Source organism: Tasmannia lanceolata, unplaced genomic scaffold, assembly GCF_043159265.1.
Source record: "Tasmannia lanceolata isolate RefF3 unplaced genomic scaffold, GAP_Taslan_0.1 ptg000020l, whole genome shotgun sequence".
Classification (NCBI taxonomy): domain Eukaryota; kingdom Viridiplantae; phylum Streptophyta; class Magnoliopsida; order Canellales; family Winteraceae; genus Tasmannia; species Tasmannia lanceolata.
In genome coordinates, this window is record NW_027518697.1 from 4346372 (window position 1) to 4354896 (window position 8525).

The 8525-nt window shown below is 39.1% G+C and overlaps 1 long non-coding RNA gene across 2 annotated transcripts; it reads left to right on the forward strand.

Moving 5' to 3' along the window:
* Window positions 1-4434: 4434 nt before the first annotated feature.
* LOC143855189 (uncharacterized) lies at window positions 4435-8525 on the forward strand. Of its 2 annotated transcripts, none has more exons than XR_013237724.1 (3): window positions 4435-4603; window positions 5358-5505; window positions 7796-8525. It is a non-coding gene; the product is annotated as an uncharacterized LOC143855189 (long non-coding RNA). The 2 variants fall into 2 exon arrangements; XR_013237723.1 differs by lacking the exon at window positions 7796-8525 and adding an exon at window positions 6896-7182.

Below are 8525 nucleotides of genomic sequence, written 5' to 3' on the forward strand. Positions count from 1 at the left end.
CTCTGGTTTGTGGGACCCACAGGTTTTTTGTGCTGTAGGTTGTTGACAAAAGTAAGGCGACTCCTACATGCACCCGTTTATAAGTAGATCACCACCACATAATCTAATCTCTTCCAAACGAATGAGCTTGCCCTCTCCTCCTTCTATGCCCTAATTCAATGGCTCTTATGAAGAGAAATGGTATATTCGCACCCCAATTCTCGCCTTGGACAGCCCCCTTACATGATTATTTGTGACTACTCTTTTAGCATATATAGGGTGGCTAGGCAAAGGGCCGGGCAAATATATGACTTCTCTTTTAGTACAAGGGATTGGTATTGGCACACCTACCTTGTCTAAATTAACCCCCCTTTTCACTTGGAATAGTATATTTAGGTCATCTTTTCTTCTTTGGACAGATTATTTCCATGTAATCGGCATTGTTTTCTTCTGAACTAGTGGTCCAAGTAAGAAAGGGGGCAAATTATACTATTCTTCTCATCTTTTGAAATGATATTAATGTAATTATGTTTTGATAATCGCACTAACTCGACTGTCTTTTCTTCTTTACTTAGCCTGCAAGAGCTATTTTGGAAACATAATAACTTTTTAATAGCTCTTTAAAACTAAGACCAAGGTGAGTTAGCATAAATATCAAAATATGGTATGCGGGTAAACATCGGAACTCAGGGGTATTTTTAGTTTTTTTTAATTTTTGCAAAAATGAAGGACGGGACTGAGGTAACTAAACGAGGAGTTCCAATAGGAGGTTAAGGATTTCCGAAGCTCTACAAAGGCTTCAAAATGATCTGCAAATGGGCGCTTTCGGGTTTATCTAGTATTCGGGACTCGGCACTCCGGGGATTTTGGGATTTTATTCGACTTCAGAAATTATTCGATTTTGGGGAAAAGGGTCCGGTCAAAATGTGGTGTCTACATATGGGATCCCAAGAAATCAGAATAAAGAGAACAAAAAAGTGGCAGAGAAGTAATTAGCGTTTTGAAGTATTCCTCTTTAAATTCTTTTTTTAACACTATCATCATCTTTATCCTTGTTTTTTATTTATGAGTTCTTATCTTCCCCTATTCATTTTTCTAATTTAAATTCATAGCCATATTTGTGGCGTTCAAATTTAATTCACATTTTTCATAATGAAGGTTTTGCATCATTACTAAGCAAGAGATCATGCCCGATCGAAATCCAAGCTGGCGTTACTTCATTTGTATTTAAGAGGAGGGGGTGGCCTTGCATTTGTGATAGCCCCTTTGGAAAATGAATAGGATCGTGTCTCCTTTATTTGACCATTTGTGCACTTTCCTGCATGCTTTTGTTGACAGTGGATCTCATGGTTGGAAAGTCATGGCAAATTCAAACTGACCGAAATCCAAACTGGCGTTACTTCGGGATCTCTCTTTGGTAGGGACACTAATCAATTTTAAATTTTACGGGGTAAAATCTATCTGTTATTTAAAAATTATACATTTACTGTAGCATATTTATTTCATACATTGCTATATATACTTCCACAATGTCTCACTTGAGAAACTACCTAACATATATGACTACCTCTCTTCATAGACATAAATGGGTGCAGGCCAATGCAATCGGCATAGAGATCACAAAACTAATATGGATATGGCATCCATTTTTTATCTGGATTAGTGATTCGTACCAATTAAAAGGCAGTGATACTATTAGGAGTGACAGTAAACAGTACAAAAGATATGGATTAGTGATTCGAATTATTCATTTGGTTTTTTCCTAGATTGAGAAGGAAATTGTTTGCTAGAATCTACTACAGGTTCAATCTGGACCTGTGGGATGTTGATTTTGAAAATGAAACTGAGATACCCATTTGGGCTACTTTAATTTTTTAAAGAAATTTCCATCTCAAGTACTTTTGGGATGTGTGGGAGATTGTTGTTGTCTTGATCTAATATACCTCAAATTAATTGACCCATTTTAGAAGGTGCAATTTTTCAAATAAAAAGTAGTCATGTTGGGAGGATTGACCAATTGGGTTCGCCATGTGCATTGCACGGGTTGTAAGTTGTAACACTAGTAAATATAATAGAGGGAGCTGGTCTTGGGAAGAGAAGGGATCAAATATCACTTGCCCACTCAAAATGTCATCCGTTGATAGTGGGGCAAAGGGTAGTAGACTAGCAGGTTGGATTTGTCATAGACCATATTGGTTGGCATGTGATGGTGGGTTCATTAGCTATGTTTGGCTCAAAAAATGGCATGTGATGGTGGGCTCATTAGCTATGTTTGGCTCAAAAAATATGAACGGAAAATGTGGAAATTGACATCAAGGCAGAATTAAAGAGAAAAAACTTCGGAATTTATTTAATTTTTACCGGTTTTTTAAATTAAATTATGGAAAGGGATTTGCTAGGGAGTATCGCAGAAGGCATTTCTCGAACCGGATGTTGCATGAGAAAGCAGCCACCTCAGATGAATTAAATGAATAAGCCAGAATCTAAGTCTATGTGGCTGTTCTCTCATGCAACAGCTGATCCGAGAAATGCCTTCTAGCAAATCTCTTATGGGAAATGATATCAACACAACCATGTTTTGATATTTTCACTGACTCATCTTGTCATTTAGTATTAAGTGTTGTCAAAGGTTATTACAGTTCCCTAAAAGCTCCCACAAGCCAAATAAAAAAGAAACGAAAGGCTTGTGCAATTACTAAAACATGGTTGTGCTGATATCATTTCCCTAAATTATTTATTTTAAATTTTCCGTTCTGTTTACAAGAGAGATGAAGTAGGATGCCTATTTCAATCCCTGATTCCACAAAAGATTGAGAGGCACTTTTCTTTTCCTGTTTTTTTCTTAGGAAATGAACTGAACAAACCCTATATAATAAATGAAGGAAACGAACTATATGAGCCCCCTAGTGGTCCTAGCTAGTAGACGTCTACCTCACCTTAAATTTTAGGGATAATTACATTTACACCCCCTCTAGTTTCTGACACATCCACTTCCACCCCTATAGTTTAAAACGTAACAAAAATACACCCCTGTAGTTTCAATTTGTTTAAGGTTTGCCCCCTTAGCTGAAGGTTCGTCCATAGTTTGAAGGGTTAGGATGATCCGATGGAGCTGATTTTTTGGGCACACCCTATCTATGTCAGGACCCATCAAATGAACGCTTTGGATCATCCAAATAATGTGGTCCCATACCCGAATCCAAACACTACAAAAAAATCATCCAAATAATGTGGGCCCACATTGTTTGGATGGTCCAAAGCATTCATTGATGGGTCTTGACATAGATAGGGTGTGCCCAAAAAATCAGCTCCATCGGATTATCCTAACCCTTCAATCTATGGACGAATCTTCAGCTGATGGGGCCTACCTTAAACAAATTGAAACTACAGGGGTGTATTTGTCACGTTTTAAACTATAGGGGTGGAAGTGGATGTGTGAAACTAGAGGAGGGTGTAAATGTAATTATCCCTAAATTTTAAAATCGTTTTGAAGATTTTCACTTTTTCAGTAACTATAAATAGTTTTAACGGTTGTAGTGTATCATGTATGAAGCAAACCTTTGGAATTTCAGGTGACACGTAAGATCTGGAGACAAGATTTCCTAGATTTTCCTGGTTCTTTAACCTTTTCAACTTCCTGCGATGGTAAAAAGTTAAAAAGAGGGATGATGTGTGGGACCCACAAAATGGCAAGGCGAATCAGGAGGCATTTCAGCTCACTTTCCCTCAGACGCATATGAAAGTGGCAATTCTGTACAGTTTGAGAGAGCCCGGATAAAAAGGGTAGGGCCCACAGAAAGGCAGGGCGAATCAGGAGGCATCTCTGTTCAGACGCGTATGACAATAACATTTCTTGAGATTTTATGTGATGTGTAGCCATATGAACCCATATTTTTCAAAATTACTTTACACCATGGATGATCCAAACCTTCCATTTGGATCACAACAACGTAAATAGGAGGTTCCCCTAAGGTCATTTCCATAGCCTGATCCTAACCCTCCGATCTATAGAGGGACTGCACATTGTGGAGACTTATATAGATTAGAGGGCTAGGATCATCCTGTGGAATTGGTTTTTGGGGCACCTCCTATTTATCCAAATGGACAGTTCGGATCATCCTATGGTGTGGGTCGTACCGTACATTTTGAAAAAATACGGATTTGTATGGCCATGCATCACATAAATCTCACATTTCTTACTATACGGTTTGAGATTAAAAAGGGTGGGTCCCACCAAATATCGCGACTACCTAACCTGAAAAGGCCAAGGAATGGACAAAACAAAGAGACAGGCCAAATGACCAAAAAGCCAAAAAAAACCTTCACAGATCTCATAAACTTTCATCGCAAGAACACCTGAGGGGGCTGCCCATGCAAAAAGAGGGGGTGGCAAAGTCTGCCACTTCCCTATAAAATGGACTCAAAACCAGAGAAAAAAACCGGTAGAGAGCAAGAGAGAGAGAGCGAGAGGGCGGGTTGGCTGCCACTTCCATCATCCTCCCTCTCTCTTGCAACCACCATGGTTGGGGCTTCGAAATTCAGAAAAGCAGCGTGAAAGATCGCCCTCCCTTGTGTTGCATTCTCACGGAGACAATCTGAGGATGATAACCCAGTTACCCAAAATGTACGTTCTTGTCATATTCGAGGGTTTATACAGTATCTTCTAGGTTTTGGGTTTCAATTTTTTTCTTGGAATTTGGTGGAATTCTGTTCTCTTTCGTTTTAAATAGCTCAATATTTTGATTTTCTTTACTCTCTTTTTTTTTCGTTTTGTAATGTATTATGAATTTTCTCTAATTTTCCGAGCAGCTAATGCCTGTCTCTTTCTGATTTTTCTCTTTTTACTATTTTCCTTTACAATACAAAAAGCCATTTTCTGTACTTAATTTTTTAGGATCTTTTTTTCTGAAGCCAATGTCTTTTCTTTCCTAATTTTCTAGCTAAAACCTGGATTTTATAAGCTAAAACTAGGATTTTACAATCCTGCAAATGTACAATCTAGGTTTTAGCTTATAAATCTAGGTTTTAGCTTGTCAAATCTTGGATTATAAAATCTTTTTATCTAAACGGCCTGTAGGGATTTCTTGGCTTAGCTGTTTTTTTAACCTCCATTCAATGTGTTTTGCCTGTTTTTATGGTGTTCTGAAGTTGCTTTGTTTTATTAATTGTTTTATTACTAGCCCATTATGCTTAATTTCTAGGCAATTGAAGAGAAGATAATTCATTGCAAAGGCTTTTGCTTCTTTTGATACAAGCCCAATTTGTTGAGGGAATAGTAGTTGGTACTTGGATAGCTGGTCTTGTGGAATTTAGTTAAGCTTTGCCCTTTGGGATTAAATTATGTGTTTCTAAAACACATTGATTGGTTTCTTTGGTAGATCATCCGATTCAATGTTCTATTCGGCTCCTCGCTTTGTTACACATATCGATGATCCCGCTATTCGTGCACTTACTAGCTATTACTCAGAAGTTTTCCCGCCAAGCAACACTCCAGGAGTATGCCTACTAGATTTGTGTAGCAGCTGGGTAAGCAATTTCCAATATTCTATGATGGTCAATCTGTACCCCCTAAAATAATCCTTATTTTTTTGGTACTTGTTATCCATTATTATTGAATAAAATTGTTAGGGCGCTGATACCCCCCCCTAGGGCTGGCAACTTTAAACGTTAGGTTTTAACTGCTATTCCCCTTTTTGTTTCTTTTTTGAATCAATTAGTGCACGTCTCCCAGCTCTCTCTCTCTCTCTCTCTCTCTCCACAACGAGAACAATTGATGGGCCCCTAAAATTCTCCTCCTTAGTGTCCAAATCCAACCCACTATGACAGTGTACCCTCCAGACCATAGGATGATCCAAGCAGTCCATTTGATAGGCCACATCATAAATAGGTTGTATCCCAAAAAACCATTTCCATATGATGATCCTAGCCCTCAGATATAAAGAGAAATTGCTTATTATGGAAACCTCTCTAGATTGAAGGGTTGTGATCATCCTATGCAAATGATTTTGGGGGCACAACCCATTTACGTTATGGCACATCAAATGGACACCTCGGATCATCCTATGGTCTGGACGGTACACTTCATTTTCAAAAATATGGGTGGGCCTAAGTTGGGCCTTAATGTTACTGTACGAACCACACCATAGGATGATCCAAACCATGGACGGCTTGGATCATCCTATGTTGTGGACGGTACGCTTCAATTTGAAAAATATTGGTGGGGCCTACAATTGGGCCTTAATGTTACATCACGACCAACTCCATAGGATTATCCAAACCATGGATGGCTTGGATCATCTTATGTTGTGGACGGGTCTTAATGTTACTTTACAACCAACTCCATAGGATGATCCAAACCATTCATTTGATGGGCCACAATATAAATAGGTTGTGCCCCAAGAATCATTTCCATAGGATGATCAGTTGATCGCAAAGCTACAATCTATAGAGGTTGCATAAGATGTAGTTTCTATTTGTATCGGAGGGCTAGGATCAGCGTACGGAAATGATATTTTGGGACGCAACCTATTTATGTTTATGTCCCATCAAATGGACGGTTTGGATTATCCTATGGTGTGGTATGGGCGGGGCCAACGTTGTTCAAAGATGGGCCCACCATTCCACTAACGGTTTCTGTTGGGCCCACCAACTGTATCAGCACCCAATTGTTATCTTAATAAATATAAACTCCAAACATCTGTACTCACATTATTATTGAAATCGGTTGAAGAATATATTTTCTTAATGTTTAAAAAGACCATTAAAACTGAATTTATTTGCTGAAGTCTGTGAGGAACAGATGTTCATGACATCTAAGTATAGTTAGGCAGTGAAGAAATTGTCAAGAACAAGAGCTTTTTGGTCATTTCAAAACAGTATACATGGCGTTTATATCTTCCCACACCCACCTTTGCAGCCGAGGCACCCAATTTCGCAGCCCATTCAGTGATTCACAACCCAATTTTGCAGCCCATTCAATGATCCGAAAGCTACTTTGGCAGCCAACATACACCCCCCAGGCATATTGAGCCTACGCTTTTACACTACAAAGGGGTGGCTTGGTAACAAAAAGGGAAGTGATGTCAACTCAGCCATGTTTTGATAAATGCACTCCCATGTCAATTTCTATGTGAAGTGATCCCAGCACAGCCATGTTCTGATAAATGCACTCCCATGTCAATTTCTACAAGAAGTGATGTCTAAACAGCCATGTTTTGATAAATGCACTCCCATGTCAATTTCTATTTGAAGTGATGTAAACACAGCATGTTTTGATAAATGCACTCCCATGTCAATTTCTATTTGAAGTGATGTCAACACAGCCATGTTTTGATAAACGCATTCCCATGTAAATGTCCATGTGAAATGATGTCAACATAGCCATGTTTTGATAACTGCACTATTGTTTATAAAGGTAATTAATGTCAGCAGCTCACCCACGTTTCCTTTAAAAGAAAATGGTAACCGAACAACCATGTTTTAATGATTGTAGAAACTCAACTTGTCTTTTCCTCTTTGACAGTGTCCTTCTAGGAATTATAATAATATTTGACATACCTTTAAATAATAAAAGACAAGATGAGTTCGTGCTATTATTAAAACATGGTAGTGTCAATATCATACCCGCCACAGCGCGTCTTGTGAACAGATTTCGAACCTCTAACTCCATAAGTGGGGAAATTAAAGTCGAAAGCTTTGACTTGCCTTGCCTAACTCTTTTTTTCTAACCCTCTTTCTTTTTCTGTTTCTTACTTCGATTATTTGCATCTCCACCATTTAATCATTCATGATACCGATTTTAATTTGTCCTAACCAGGTGGGTGTGGTGAAGTCTACAAAGCCGAATTGCCCTTAAGCAATGGTAAACTTATCTCAATCAAGAAGATAATTAATCCGGCCACGATCGAAACCACGGATGACGGATCTCAACGAAGATGACAGCAAACTTCTGAACAAGAAAATGCGGCCACTTCAATCTGAGATCAAAACTGTCGGCCACATTCGACACGGGAACCTCCTCCCTCTATTAGCCCATGTGTCCCGTCCAGATTGCCATTACTTAGTCTATGAATTCATGAAGAACGGAAGTTTACAAGACGTGCTAAACCAAGTGCCCCAAGGGACACATGAATTAGACTGGCGGGCACGACAGAAGATTGCCTACGGCATAGCCGCCAGTCTCGAGTATCTCCATATGAACCATAGTCCATGCATAATTCATAGAGATCTCAAGCCCGCGAACATATTATTGGATGATGATATGGAAGCTTGGATTGCCGATTTTTGATTGGCCAGGGCGATGCCGGAGACGAATACCCACATGACAAGTTCTAACATAGTGTGGACTTTGGGTACATTTAACCCGAATATCATCAAATAAATCTGATGTTTACAGTTTTGGGGTTGTGTTGGCTGAATTAGTGATGGGGAAAATTCCGTCGGACGAGTTCTTTCAGAGCACACAGGAAATGAGTATGGTTAAGTGGCCGAGGAACGTAATTTGGCCGGACAATCCTAATCGAGCAATTGATCCTAAGCGTTTGGGA